This window comes from Muscardinus avellanarius (assembly GCF_963383645.1).
Source record: "Muscardinus avellanarius genome assembly, chromosome: 2".
Lineage (NCBI taxonomy): Eukaryota > Metazoa > Chordata > Mammalia > Rodentia > Gliridae > Muscardinus > Muscardinus avellanarius.
The window spans coordinates 70,236,142-70,249,552 of record NC_137787.1 but is presented as its reverse complement, the minus strand read 5'-3'; positions in this window follow the sequence as shown (position 1 = coordinate 70,249,552).

Below are 13,411 nucleotides of genomic sequence, written 5' to 3'. Positions count from 1 at the left end.
TAATTAATCTTTAAAAATTTTCATGGAATGGAAATTAATAAGAGGAGTGTATTGGATATCTAGTTTTAACATTGGCCCAAAACCTGGACATGGTATCAGGTAGAGTAGTGGAAAATTACAAAAATTAATAAAAAATTGACTAATATTTTAAGCGGTGTTTCCTTTCCTTCCTGTTTACCTATTGTTTTGCTTTGTTTTCACTTTTCCAGTTCAGTTCCTTCTTTATATATTCTCATTCTGCTTTTCCACGTCCCCTTCCACTCTTTCCCTGGGCCCTTATAATTTTCCTTCATGATTTCCTCCTTGTTTCTTTTCTGTTCAACAAATTTTTTACTTAATACAGTTTTTAGATAGTGACTCCATGCACTGAGGCTCCAAATAATTTGCTCTTCCTCCATAAAGTCTCTACATTTATTTTGCAATGTCCTTGGCAAAAGTCCTAAAAATTTAGAATTATATATAAACTCTTCATGATATATAAACAGACTTCACAAGTTAGATTTGGTTTTTCACTTAATTATGAACAATTTTGGAAATGATTTTCAGTTCTGATTCTTTATTAGAATTACTTGAGATGCTTGAGATGCTTTTTCTTTAAAAAATGCCAATATGTGGATGAAGATCAGACCAATTGATTTCATATCTCTGGGAAATGAGACTTGAGCTTATAATATTTTTATGACTCCCTATTAATACTGATCCACACTAAAAGTTGAGAACGAGTGATATAGGGTCTCCTTGCTCAACAAAAAGTATATGTATTTTGCAGATAATATATCTGTCTTTTTCATAACTTCATTTTGTGACTATTATGCAAAGAATAAAGATGCTAATGTGCTTTGGAGTGTTTTGTCTTATAATGTGAGAAAGTGATACTGATCCACTTGTATCAAAGGTTCTCCCTTAGGATATGTTTTGTAGAAAGAGAGTTAGAATGGCTTAGAAAACTTCTTTAAATTACACACACACACACACACACACACACACACACACACACACACACACTATGGCATCCCAACCATACATATATATTGGTTTGAATATGGAAGATTGTCTAGGAAACAGTATAAATTCATAAAACAGGCCGTAGGTGAATCTTGCATCAGGATCATTAATCTGGTCCAGTGAGAAGTAACTCAAAGTGGGCCGCCAAAAAGACATATATAATAATTTTGCATTATTAATTTACAAATCTAGACCCAAAGAAATTCCCATTCTCAACTTCTCCATTCTTGGGACACTTATCATGAGCAGTTGTTTTCCTGAGCTTTGTATAATATAGCCCATTCACAACCAAAAGGGAGGAGAGAAAGAGAGTATTAAAAATGAAAGGGAAGATGAGCATGCTGGCACATGCCAGTGATACCAGTACTTGGAAACCTAAGACCGGAGGTTCAAAAGTTCAAAGCTAGCCTCAGCAGTTTAGTGAGGCCTTTGTCAACTTAGTGAGACCTTGTTTCAGAATAAAATAAAATAGGGCTGGGGATGTAGCTCAAATGTAGAACAACACTAGGTTCAATCTCCCATACTGGCAAAAGAAAGAAAAAAAGAAAAAAAGAAAGAAAAGAAAGGAAAGAAAGAAAGAAAGAAAGAAAGAAAGAAAGAAAGAAAGAAATGAGAGGGGATGATTTATATACTATCTTCTAAAAAAAAAGTCTGCTATCAATACCTGCAACCATAATTGGGAAAGGAGCATATAAAGAGTTGTAAGAGAAAGTAATGATTCTTAGCTATCAATATGATATGTAATAAAAAGTTTCTTCTCCTTTTTTCTTAAAGATGAATACCTGTGTAAAAGAGGAAGAAGAAATAATGCAATTAAATGTTACAATGATCCCATGGATTCACAGTGGCTTTTTTTTTATATGAACTGAATACATTTTGAGTGTCTACTACTTATCAAGGTTGTAAGAAAGATGAATATGGCCGGGCGTGGTGGCGCACGCTTGTAATCCCCGCATTTGGGAGGCAGAGACAGGAGGATGGCGCAGGTTCGAAGCCAGCTGCGTGATGGCTTAGGAGACCCTGTTTCCAAATATAAAAAAATGTAAAAATAAGTCTGGGAGTGTAGCCCGGAGGTAGAAGGGCTTCCAGGAACCCCAGCACCACCAAAAAAAAAGAAAGAAAGAAAGAAAGAAAGAAAGAAAGAAAGAAAGAAAGAAAGAAAGGAAGAAAGAAAGATGAATATGAAGTATTAAAGGAAAACCATAGTCAGAGGTGAAGGCCCTGGACAGACATGCTCACATGTCTGGTGTCTAGAGACAATGCTGAACGGTCTTGGCTCCTGACCCTTCAGCAGCAGTTCAAGCAGGGAAGCCAGACACACTATGTAATCTGACAGTATTACGGCTATGTTGCCCATTCTCTGCCAGTAGCTTTCAGATACTTCCTTTCCCTTTCTCTTTATTTTGAAGATTTCTGTTTTCTTATTGTTTAATATAGCATGAGTATAGTATGAGTATGATTAGAGCTTTTTAAAAATATTCAATCTGACAGCCAGCTGTGGTGGCGCATGCATGTAATTCCAGCATTTGGGAGGCTGTGACTGGAGGATCCCAGTTCCTGGGGCCCTTTGCAACTCAGTGAGGCCCTGTTTCAAAAATAAAAAGACTAGCCTGGCATGGTGGCGCATGCTTGTAATCCATCCCCGCGCTTGGGAGGCAGAGACAGGAAGATCGCTCAGGTTTAAGGCCAGACTCTCTGGCTTAAGAGACCCTGTTTCCAAATAAAAATATAAAATAGGTCTGGGAGTGTAGCATGGAGGTAGAAGGCCCCTGGGTCCCATCCCCAGTACCACCAAAAATAAATAAATAAATAAATAAATAAATAAATAAATAGACTAAAAAATAGGACTGAGGGTGTAGCACAGAGGTAGAATGTCCCTGGGTTGTTCCATCTCCAGTAGTGTAAATAATAAATAAATAAATAAATAAATAAATAAATAAATAAATAAATTCAATCTGACATCTGTTAAAAGCCTATCTCAATAGACATCGAGTTACTTTGTATATTTGATTTCACTTTTACCACCTTATTTTGTGCTTTCTATTTTTAAAGGTTTTTTCCTCCTACATCTTTCTTCTCTTTCTGTTTTCTGTACTTACATTGATTTTTTTTTTCTTTCCTACCCTCTACTGGTTGGGAAGTCATACATGACCACCATCCGTTCATCTTTTTTGTTCCTTTTTTTGTCTTTTTTCTTTCTCCATTTCTTTAGTGGTGTGTGTGTGTGTGTGTGTGTGTGTGTGTGTGTGTGTGTGTATGCGTGTGCACTACCTCCCAGCTACACCCCCAGACTTCCCAACAATTTTTTGTTTTGAAATATGGTCTCGCTAGGTTGCCGAGAATCTAGCTACCTTGCTGAAGCTGTATTAGAAACTGCACGCCTTCTGTCTCAGTCTCCTGAACTCTGGGATTACAGGTATGCACCACTCATGCCTGGCAATTTTATAAGTGAATACTCTTACTTTTTCTGTGGTAGTATGGATTGAATCCAGGGGTTTTCTAACTCTGAACTACAACCCCTAGCCCTATTCTTATTTTTATTTTGAAACAGGATTTCACTTAATTGCTGAATCTGGGCTTGAACCTGTGGTTCTACTGTCTCAGCCTCCACATGTGCCACCACACCCCAGCTTATTTTTACATTTTAATTATATACTTAATTATGGTGAAATGTAATCAATATTTTTACCTGATATGGAACAATGAAATTTCCTAGACAAATAACATATCATCACACATCTCTCCTATGTTATTTTTTCTACTTATGTTAACTTTATCTTGGCTGATACCCAACAAATTCAATGACATTTTTTTGCATAATTGTATAGACAATGCTTATTTAGACTTTGGCACATGTTAATTAATTCCTTTCCTCAATGTTGCTTCTTCTGCTACAATTTCCATTAGGTATTCTATTTCCCTAAAATTTAAGGAATCAAACTGACTCAATTTTACTATTACTGAAACTGGCTTTATTTCAGCCAAAATTTTAATAGTTTAACTTAACATATATATATATTTTTGTGGTGGTACTGGGGTTCCTGGAAACCCTTCTACCTCCGGGCTACACTCCCAGACCCATTTTTATATTTTTGTTTGGAAACAGGGTCTCTTAAACCAGCGCGGCTAACTTCGAACCTGCGCGATCCTGATCCTCCTGTCTCCGCCGCCCAAGCGCAGGGATTACAAGCGTGCCCAACGTCCGGCTCAACATAATTTTTATGTTTCTTCTTTATGAGTTTTATGGAATAATTTCTGATTTAGAATTTATACTGATTGAAAATTGTGAAGATTCACAATTCTTTTTTTACATTTAGTTCAGAACACTTCAAGAAAAGTATGTTTTTAACACTTGCAAATATTTTTACAGTTTACGTTTTCTATTTTCTCCATCTGGAACTTCTGCATATTATATATTGAATCTTCTAAGTCTTCCTTCCATGTTTCAATATCTTTTTTCTTATTAGTGCTATGTATGAACAATTGATTAGACTTGGTATTAGGATAGTGCTGGTTTTATATACTTCCTTTGGGAAGTATTCATTTCTGAAAGAATTTCTGTAACAGTGGGGTTAGTTCTCCCTCACATATTTAAAGACTTCAACAGTAAGGCAGTCTCAAACTTGAATCTTCATTTAATTAAAATATCAATTTATTTAACATATATAGGCCTAAGAGTTTTCTCTTTTCCTTTCAGTTTATTTATAGAATTTATTGCAAAAATTATTAATATCAGTTTCTTGCTATGCCTTTATTTTATGGTAGTATTTCTGGTCATTATATTCTTTCATTTCTGATGTTAAATTTTTATTTTATTTTTTATTTTTTTTAAATTTTTAATTGGTGCACTGTATTCATACATCATAGTGGGATACATACTTTTGTAGACATACATGCACACATTGCCCAGTCAGCCCCCACCCAATCCCCACCCCATTCTCTCCCTATCCCTCCCTCCCATGCTTGGCTTAGTGATTGACATCTAGTATTATAGCAATTTATCAAAAATTAAAAATGATAATCTCACATAACAGTTTCATTTGTCTGAAACCAAGCTTTTGATGACTTAAAGATAACATTTCAATATTTCTTTTTGCTTTCTTTCTTACCAGAGAATATTTTTTTTCTTTTCTTTTTTTTTTAGGTGAAACTATCATATATTTATATATTTATTTTTCAGAAAAAAAATCTATCCTAATATGGAATATGGACTCTAGGTACCCACAATGATCTTGAAAAAGAACAAAGCTAGAAGATATATATTTTCTGATTTCAAATCATGTAAAGCTACAATAATTGAAACAGTGTAGTACTATTCTAAAGGCAGATATATAAACCATTGGAGTTAAATAAAAGCCTAGAGCTAAATTCTTCCCTATATTGTCAAGTTATTTTTGACAAGGTTTCCACGAACATTTGGTGGTGGAAATAATAATCTTTTAACTAAATATTGTTGAAACATAATAATTACATGGAAAAGAATAAAGTTGGACCCTTACCTAATCCCATATACAAATATTAACTCAAAATAGATAAAAGACCTAAATATAAATCTTAAGACTATAAACTTTTAGGAGAAAATCTGGGTCATAAAACCTCACAACATTGAAATTGGCAGTGATTTCTTGGATATGATTTCAATGGCACAGGCAACAGAAGAGTATACAAACTCCCTAAAAAATAAAAAAAAAATTGTATATCCAAAGACAATGTAAACAGAGTTAACAGTTACTAATAGAATGGGATAAAATATTCCCAAATGCTATATCTGAAGGTATATTAATATTCCAACTAGAAATCCTAAAAATTAACAACAATAAAGGCAAACAATACCCTTTAGAGATAGGTAAAAGACTAACATAAATAATGAATCTCCACAGATAACCAATCTTAGTTGTCTGTTGGATGGAAAGTCATGTTTCTCTAGTTCTGATGTGTGTTACCTATTTCTTCTTTGTAGTTAATCTCTTTGAGTATTTTCTCTAGTGCTGGTTTTGAAGACATAAATTCCTTCAATTTCTGTTTGTCATGGAAGCTTCTTATTTCTCCATCTAATTTGATATAAAGTTTTGCTGGGTAGGAAATTTTTGGCTGGAAGTTGTTTTCTTTCAAAATTGGGAATATGTTACTCCAAGCCCTTCTGGCTCTCATAACTTGGTTTGGGAAGTCTGGAGTGATTCTAATTGGTTTGCCTCTGAATGTCACTTGGCCCTTTGCTTTTGTTGCCTTTAAGATTCTCTGCTTGGCTTCCACATTGGTCATTTTGACAATTATGTGGCGTGGGGATCCTCTTCTCCGATCCTGTCTAAAGGGAGTTCTATATGTTTCCTGGACCTGCGTATCGACCTCTTGCTCTATGTCTGGAAAATTTTCTGCTATTACTTCCTTGAAGAGATTGTTGATCCCTTTGGTTTCACTTTCTTTTCCCTCCTCTATTCCAATTATTCTTAGGTTAGCTCTCTTAAAATGGGCCCATATTTCTTCAATATCAGATTCCTGCTGTCGGATATTTTTTTCTAGATTAGAAACTATGCGTTCATTTTTGGAATGATCATCTTCTAAGAGCGAGATTCTGTTCTCCATGTGGTCTAATCGGCTGTTTGTGCTTTGAATTGAGGCCTTTACTTCATTAATTGCATCCTTTATCTCTTTTTGGCTCTCTCTGAGTTCTTTTCGAAGCACCTCTATTATTTCTACAGTTATTTTCCTGATTTGATCTTCTAGAAATCTCTGATTTTCTGTTTTATTGGGTTCTGATGTTGTGGGGTTGTGGGCATTCATTGCTCCAGTATTATTCCTCTTTCCCATGATTTCGGAAGTTTGTGCCTTCTCTGGGTTCTTCCCTTGGGTCACTATGACTTCACTTAAGGTGCTCTGGATCTCGAGTCAGTAGTATCTCAGACCCCACTACTCCTTTACTGGGTTGTATCACAGAGTCTCCGACCCAGAGAGTCGATAGAGGCTGCTTTTGACTGTGGGAGGTGCCAGGTTGCACGTTCTCCTATGGTGTGATATCACTGCCACCGCCCCTCTCCCACTGGGTCAGGTCCCAGTGAGTACAGTACTGGGATTTCTCCGCTGTGGCCCACAATTTGACTCACTGTTCTTGAGTACGCAGATGTAGCTGTACTGAATTCGGTGAATTCGGGGCTGTTGCTGCCGGTGGCAATATGGCACCGCTGCTACGCCCTCGGCTATGGGGCTGGCGTTTTTTTTTCTTGGTTTTTATTTCCACTCTGAATCCCTGCAGCGTGTGCTGAGCTCAGCCACTGGGAGCTTTAGATGCCCTCTGCGCCGAGAAATCCCGCCTGGCTGTTCCGCAGCGGCTCCCCTCGGCTTGCTGTGGCCGTCCCGTGAGTTCGCAGCTGCCGCCGGCAGTATGGCGCTGCTGCCGCGTCCTCGGGCGGGAAGCCGCGTCCTCGGGCGTGAGGATCTCCTCTGTGGCTCTGTTCTCAGTCCGCTTTCTCTCTGGAGCCTGGTGGGTTTTTTTGTTTCTCTGGTGATGTTGTTTTCTGGCTTTGAAAGGCGCTGATTTTGTGGTAATGGAGATTTGTTGTTAGCGGGGCTCTTAAGCCCCGCTTTTCTTGGTCGCCATCTTCCCGGAAGTCTGATGTTAAATTTTTAGTTTACCTAAATTTTTAAATTTTATATGTAGAGATTGTTTAATTTTATTCACATACTCAGAAAACAACTTTTGATTTGTTGAATTTTTTATAGGCTGTAGTATTCTTTTTTTTTTTTTTTTTTTTTTTGGTGGTGGTGGTACTGGGGTTCCTGGAAGCCCTTCTACCTCTGGGCTACACTCCCAGACCTATTTTATTTTTGGAAACAGGGTCTCCTCAGCCAGTACGGCTGACATAGAGCCTGTTTCTGCCTCCCAAGTGTGGGGATTACAAGCGTGTGCCACCACGCCTTGCTAGGCTGTAGTATTCTTTTTTTTTTTTTTTATTCCTGATCAAGTCTTTCACTACCAGTTTATCTTTTTTTACTTATGGTTGGATATTCATTATAACACTGAGGATGATAATATTAGCTTTGTTTTGTTTCTGGTCCAAATAGGGAGAATCTTAGAGTAATTCAATATTAAGTATGCTGTTCGATGTGGAGTGTTTTTAATAGATACTCATGATAATCTTTAAGATCTCTTTGGCCCCTAATTTTATGACTGAATACTGAAGTGTTATTTTTTGCATTTTAATCATAGTACTTCTCTTCCATATTCAGATATTGTGGTAAATATCACTGAGTGGTTTTATAATGTCAATTCTAATTATGTTCTGAAATTGAATCCAATTTGCTCATTTGTATTACCAACTTCTAATGTTTCTTTATCTGATTTTCTAGTAATTTGCTGCTTATTCTTACATCTGTGTTTGTCAGTTTTGTGTCTTGTAATGTGCTCAGTAGCTTTTGCCATCAAGATTATATTAACATCTTAAAATGAGTTAGGAAAAGTTTTCTCTTTGTATGTTTCCTTATAGAGAATAAAATTTGTTATTTTCCTCTTAATTACTTGAATAATTAACTGGTGAAGTCTGGGTCCGAGTTGTTTTTGTGTGCAAGTTTGTAATTCTACATTTATTTTCTTTGATTGATAGAGGGCAATTTAGATTTGGGTTTCTTCTCTTTCAAATTCAATAAGTTGATAGTTTTTCAAATTTATTCATGCAAAATTGTATATAACTTCATGTCTTCTTTTAAAGTTATATAGGATTTATATTAATGACTTTTCTTGATTCCTGATACTGGAATTTTGTGACATCCATCTTTTTACTGATTCAGTATTTCAAAGAACCAAGTTTTGGATGTTTAAGTTCCTCTGGTGCTCTCGTCTATTTCATTGTTACTATCTTGATTTTCATACTTATCATCTTCCATCTGTTACTTTGGCTTTAGTTTACCATTATCTCCTAGGCTCTTGAACTGGCTATTCATCAATTTTTAGACTTTATTCTTGTTTAGTAAATATGCTAAAGTATACATTTATCTCTAAACATAACTCAAATAGAATCCTATAAATATTAGTATATTTCCTGTTGTTTTATTTGAGTTTAAAATATTCTCAATTTTTAATTTTGATTTTTTAATAAAAATGTAGGTGAACTGAATACCACTTAGTTTCCTAATACTTCAGGGATATTATAGACATACTAGTTTATTTTCCCAATTTAATTCCCCTTTATTCAGATCATATATTCTACATAATTGTGATCAGTTAAAACTTGGAAAAAATTGCTTTGTAGCTTAGTATCTATCAAACGTAATATGTTTCATGTGTAGTTGAAATTCAAATGCATTAGTCTGTTGTTAGGTACAATGTTCTAAATATGTAAAATAGATCTTAATAGATTGACCCTACCATTATTATGAAATAGTGATCTTAATTTCTAATAATACTTAATTTAAGTTCATTTGATCTGATATTATTATACAATGGCTTTGGAATGGTGAATGCATAGCATACCTTCTTTCATTGTTTTGCTTTTAAAATTTCTATAACTAAAACATAAAAGTTATCCAAAAAATCATAAATTTAAATCCAAATGCAGTGTGTGTGTGTGTGTGTGTGTGTGTGTGTGTGTGTGTGTGTGTTTTAAGATTCTCAGGCTGGGCACAAAACAAAACTTACCAATATTTAATATTGAATACTTGGAATTAAAACAAGGGGCATCCTATCTTTGAACTACACACCAAGCTATAATTTATTTTTATTTTGAAATAGGGTCTCACTAAATTGAGGAGGGCCTCATTAAGTTGCTGAAGCTGGCCAAGAACCTATGATATTCCTATCTCAGCTTCCCAAGTAATGGGATTACAAGTGTGAGCCATCATGCCCAGCTTGAATTTGGGGTCTTAATTCACAAAAATTCAATATTACTATGGAGTTATAAATACCAAATTTGAAGATGAATAATTTTTTTCTACTGCTGATGTAGTTCATGTCTGAATTTTGGTTGTTTGAAGCAAAATGCCTAATGGTCTTCCTAATCAGGAAAAGGAGTGAAAAGTACTGGTCAAGTAAAATGCAATAGTGGGCAATTGTAACTTTATCTTAATACAAATAGAAATACACACAATTTCAAATGTGATAAATATTACAGCACATTATTGGAGCCAATTTTAAGGTGTTAAGAGAGACTACCATCCTATGCCCAATTTTAGAAAACCTCCTATAAAAGATATGCATTATTAGAAGAAACTATAAATAGGCTTCACAACTTTGTCATTCTTTCCCCACACTAGCAAGCATTCTCCTAGAAAATTTGCCAATATTTAAAAATATATATTTTGTTGTGTCTTGTTTGGCCTTTTTTGGCAGTCCCTAAAATAGTAAAACATAGAATTCCCATATGACCTCACAATTTCACTCCTAGCTATGTGACCAAAAGAAGCTGAAACTTGTACAAAAATATTCATGACAGCATTACTCGTAATAGAACAAGATGGAAAGAATCCAAATGCCTGTCTATGAATGTACAAATAAATGTTTGCATATACACATAACAGAAATAATTCATCCATAAAAAGTAATGAAGAATTGATTCATACTACAACTCCAATTAGCCTCAAAAATAATATAAGTAAGTATTATATTATGTTCCAAGAATATAAAAATTAATATACAGGATGCAGGTTAGAGGTTACCAGGGAATAAAATAATAGAAAATAAGCCGGGCGTGGTGGCGCACACTTGTAATCCCAGCATTCGGGAGGCTGAGACTGGAGGATTGTGGTTCACAGACAGCCTCAGCTACTACTTAGTGAGGCCCTCTGCAACTTAGTGAGACGCTGTTTCAAAATAAATAATTAAAAAAAAATAGGGCAGAGGGTGTAGCTCAGAGGTCGAATGCTCCTGGGTTCCATCCCTAGATCCGCAAAAAAGAAGAAGAAGAAGAAGAAGAAGAAGAAGAAGAAGAAGAAGAAGAAGAAGAAGAAGAAGAAGAAGAAGAGGAGGAGGAGGAAGAAGAAATGCTTACTTAGGGTTATGAGTGGTTTACTGGGGTGATAAAAGTTCTCACACTAAAGAGAGCTGGTTCTTGCACAACACTGCAAATATACTAAATACCACTGAACTGTACATTTTATTTTATGTACTCTAATTGATGAATTGCAGTCTCATAATGTAGTTCAGCATGAGAGTGACATACATGCACACAGCACTTGGTAAGCTTTCCTCTCCCTCCTTTCCCACTCCCCCTTTTCCATTCATGATATTGAGATTGGCATTGGTATTCTCATATATGTTCGTAATGTCAATGGAAGTGTTACCTTAATTAATTCTTTCTCTCCTCCTCCTCCCCTGGACCCCCTTCCTCACTCCACTGGGGTTTCACCTTAATTATCTAAAGTCCATCTTGTATTCTGATTACTACAAAGCTTCTGCATATGAGAAAAAATATATGACCCTTTACTTTCTGTGACTGTCTAATCACTTCATCTCCAGGTCCATTCATTTTCCTCAAAATGGTATAATTTTGTTCTTCTTTATTGCTGTGTATATTTCTATTGTATGGATATCCCATAATTTTATAATTCATTCATTTGTTGATGGACACCTAGGTTGGTTTCACACTTTGTCTATTGTAAATTATGTGGCTATAAACATGGATATGCATGTATTACTATAATATTCTGATTTCAGTCCCCTTGGAAAGATACTCAAAAGTGGTATAGATGGATCACATGGTGGATCTATTCCCAGTTTCCTGAGGAATCTTCACACTGATCTCCATAGTGGCTGCACTAATTGGCAATCCCACCAGCAGTATATAAGGGTTCCTCTTTTTCCACATCTTCACCAATATGTATTATTGTTGACTTCTTGATGATTGCCATTCTAAATGGAGTTACATGAAATCTCAGTGTAGTTTTTATTTGTATCTACCTGATTGCTAATGATGTTGGACATTTTTATATACTTATTGGTCTTTTTTTTTTTTTTTTTGCAGTACTGGGGGTGGAACCTATAGGGGTTCTACCTCCAAGCAACACCAAGCCCTATTTTTTATTCTTTATTTTGAAACAGAGTCTCACCGAGTTGCCGAGGACCTCACATGGCTGAGGCTGTCTGCGAACAGTGATCCTGATGTCTCAGCCTCCCAAATGCTGGGATTACAAGCTTAGGCCACCACACCTAGCTGGTCCTTTGTACTTCTTTTGTGATATATCTCATTAGTTTACTTGCCCATTTTTTGCTTGGGCTGTTTGGTTTTTCTTAATGGTAAATTTATTTATCTCTCTCTCTCTCTCTCTCTCTCTCTCTATATATATATATATATATATATATATATATATATATATACATACACACACACACACACACACACACACACACACACACACACTCAGAGGAGTAGCTAGCTGGTAAATATCTTCTCCCATTCTGTTGTCTTTCTTCAAGGTTCCTGATGATTTTCTTTGTTGCACAAAATCTTTTAATTTTATCTCATTTGTTAGTTCTTATTTTAATTTCTTGTGCCTTGGGGGTTTTATTGAAGAAGTATCTACCTGTACTTTTATGTTGTAGTGTTGGATCTATACCCTACTCTAGTAATTTCAAAGTTTCTGGTCTTATTTCCATGTCTTTGATCCATCTTGAGTTGAATTTTGAGTAGTGTGAGGGGTTGGAATCTAATTCCATTTCTCTATAAATGGATAACCAGTTTTCCATTCCTAACACTATTTGTTGGAAAGGCTTTCTTTCCTCTAACATATGTTTTTGGCACTTTTGTCACAAATCAATTGACTATAAGTTTGTGGATTTGTTTCTGTATCTTTTTTTTATGTTCCACTGGTCTTTGTGTCTGTTTTTGTGCCAATACCATGCTGTTTTATCACTATAGCTCTGTACTATAATTTGTAATCAGGCACTGTGTTGCTTCCTGCATGATTCTTATTTCTGAAAATTGCTTTAGCTATTCTGGGTCTTTTGTTTTACTAGATGAAATTTAGGACCAATTTTTCTAGTCTGTGAAGAATAACATTGGTATTTAGATAAGGATCGCATTGAGTTTATAGGTTACTTTGGGGAGAATGGCCATTTTGATAATATTTATTCTGTTCATCCGAGAGTATGGGAGATATTTCCATCCTCTAAGATCTTGAATTTCTTTCTTTAGTGTTTTATAATCTTAATTGTAGAGTTCTTTTACCCCCTTGGTTAAAGCTATCACTAGGTATTTTATTATTTTTGAGATTATTGAAAATAAAATTGTTTTCCGGATTTCCTTTTCAGTGGATTCATGATCGGCATATAGAAAAGCTACTGAATATTTTAGGTTGTTTTTGTATCCTGGTACTTTAATAAATTTTTAATCAACTCTAGAAGTTTTTTGGTTAAGTTTTTTGGGGTCTTCTAAAATATAGGATACTGTTATCTGCAAAGAGAGAGAATTTCAATTTTCCT